The following is a 3254-nucleotide window of genomic DNA, read 5'->3' on the forward strand; positions in this document are numbered from 1 at the left end:
AAAGATTTTATGAAGAATATGTTGCATTTCAGTAGATTAATTAATTTAATCGTTATTAAGATTATTAGGAGAGGATATTGTGATATCTATCTCTTAACTACCGATTCAAACTCTTTATGGCTAAGTTGGATATCTCTAATAAGTCTCAGAGTTGAGGAGGAATCGGGCTATTATTTTAAAGTAAATATTTGAGTGCTAGCCTAAGGCTCAGTGTATGGAGCACGTGCCTAATAAGTGCAAGAGCTCAGATCTGAGAAAGCAAATATGACATCTGGGTGGATGGAGAAGGCTACCTGGAATCCAAATGACAGAAAGACGGGACTGGGCAGCTGTGGTGTGCGACAGCTACTATAGATCTGGGTCCCCTAAATTTGATTGCTAGTGTTAACCTTTAGTTTAAAGGAGTCTGGGATCACCTTGGGAATGGGTCCCTAGATATTCCTGCGTGTAGTAACTGATTGAATTACCTGAGCTGATCTTTATTGTGTGCAAGTCCATTTACTAAGCAGAAGGATCTTGGAGGGCATAGTGTGGATAAAGTGGTAGAAGACATTCATCTTTCTCCTTCTCCTGAGTATGGGCATCCCTCGCTAGTTGCTTCAAGCTCCTGTATTCTTGAATTGTGAGAAAGAATAAATTCCTGGACCCTTAAGTTGTGTTTGTTGAGGTATTTTATCAGAGCCAAAACAAAACAAAACAAACAAACACTAAGCAGGGAGTTACAAGTATGTGTCCCTAATACGTACACATAGGAGTTGTTAAGTATTTGCAAACAGAATCATACTGATTTTGGAAGCAATTTTAAATTTATGTTGCTGTTTATTACATAGAAATATAATTAATGTGGACCTTTCACCTTGGTATTATAGTTGTTTCCCCAGATCAACCTCTTCTTCCTTCCCGACTTTTTGACCTCATATGATCAAATTATTTTTGTTTAACCATCAATACACACAGAATAGAAAGTACTATGTTGATGCCTTTAGGTTATGATTACAATAAGGATCTCAAATTAATGGCAGAGTAGAGTGTGTGTGGCCTGGCTCCTTTCAATAAATGTTCTTTATAGTCATTTGCTCTTAAATGTGACCTTTACAAGTAGTTCCATCTCTTAACGGCTTTATTTCGAAACTACAAATAGGGGTTGGACTGTCATAGCTCTTAAATCCGGGGACTTGAAAGAATCAAGTAACATCACTGGAGCAGTGTTGTGGAAAACTCGCCTAGCTGTGAAGTTAATTACCACTGTTCCATGTGTTTCCTTCTGTATTTCTTTAAAGCACAAAGATGTTTGTGGAATTTGAATATTATCAGTTACAGGATGGTGACATACATTTATAGTTGTTTACACTACCTTAGAGTTATTTTCAAATCTTTTGTACTTTTGAAAATTTTGGCTTTCCTTTTGAAATCAAGATCAGATCTGATTCCAGCTCTTCTGAAAGATCTTGATTGCTACTGATCAATTTCTCTTCTTGGAGGCCTCATACTTTCTAAGTGTTCTTCTATCAGAAAATGTGACATAGTTATAAATGCTTACTTATATATACCCGTTTTTGCCTGGAAGCACAATTTATTTGATTTCAAAGACAACTCCATAATGCTACATAAACAAGTAGCTAGTTCACAGTACAAATTCAATAATTACATGTATGTGAAATAAAAAGATGGATGAACAGCTCAAGTTTTAAAACAAACTTGATATTCTTGTGCTAGGGAAACACTGCATAGTATTGTTTTAACCAGTCATGGCAATAGATGCATCTTTTAAAACAATGTTCTATGCTTAGTTTGATCTTTTCATTGTTACTTCTTTAGTTAGCTATTCTATGTGGCCCATTCTATATTTTAATGTCATTATTAAGTTCCAGGATATTTAGAAAATAGCAGAAGATATTTCAGAAATATGAAGAGTAAAATCACATTTTTATAAGAAATAAAGTTCATTTTAAGGAAAAAGTGGAAAAGGAAAAGAAACTATAAAAAAGAAATGGTTTGCTACTTCCAATATTATTGAGTGTTAGACTCTCTCTTAGGTGCCAGTCTCACTCATTTTAATTTGACTTCTTGAAGTAATAGGGATTCTTTCAATAGAGATTCTTTCAATATTGACTTTGGCCAGATTTAAAAATGATAGCAAGTTGTATGATGTTCCCTAATTGGTTTTCCAATAACAAATGATCAGTCCTGAAAACATATATAGAGGCAACATTATATAGACTGAACATCTTACATTTGATAATATATAAGTTAATATATACATATATGTCTGCAATTATAATTAGTAGGAAATTTTCTATTGACTTTAACCATAAAGAAGCAGAAATGAGAGGACAAAGGAGGCCAGGGAAGAGTATGTCCTTATTTTCTACTTTCCAGTCTAAAAAAAGCAGGTCAAAAGAGCATCAGAGATTACAGGAACTTCAGATCATACTAGAACTGTTGAGAGCCACTTCCACAGGCAGAGTTTTACTTTAAATCTCTTTGTTCACATGTATAAGAAGCTCTGTGAGGTTCAAAATATGAGGAACTTTTTGGACAGAAGAGAAACATGACATACAAAACAGAAAGCATAGGGTATAAAACAGGCTTGTCACAAAATGTTAATGATCAAAGCCATCCCCTTAAAGTACACAAAGCCACAATGCATTTTAAAAAATGGTGCATGCAATCATTAGTGTGAGGGGTGAGCTTGTTCCTGTGGAGGCTTGATGCCCCCGGAGAAGGGGGATGCAAGAGGGTAAAGCAGAAGTAGGTGGGTAAATGGGAAGCACCTTCTTAGAGGAAAAGGGGAGAGGGTTGAAGTTGGAGAGGGAGTTGTGGAGAGGAGACTGGGAAGGGGGATAACACCTTGAAATGTAAGTAAATAAGTAATTACTAAAAGCGAAATTAAAGTAAGGTGGCAATTTGGCCATTTGTAGATTGAGGTAGTGCACATATGATAATTCTCTGACTCACTATTGTATAAAGGGAATAAAGATCAGAACTGAAATTGTAGACATTGAATTTTTATGTGAAATCAGTCACTTAAAGTAAAATGTGTCTTCATTTGCTAGAAGAGAATTGGGTATACTTAATGAGTTAATTAAGCTGTAACTTGTCAGTAGTTTAAAGAGGTTAACTGAATAAACTTTGGGCTATATACAGGAAAAGAAAAGGCTTTGTTATACCGGCAACTTTGCTACATCTTAGTAAATATACAACCTGCAAATGAGGACTAAGAACTTTAGAGCACTTGAATAACTTCTCCAGGT

The sequence above is a fragment of the Micromys minutus genome (assembly GCF_963924665.1).
Source record: "Micromys minutus genome assembly, chromosome: 2".
Classification (NCBI taxonomy): Eukaryota; Metazoa; Chordata; class Mammalia; order Rodentia; family Muridae; genus Micromys; species Micromys minutus.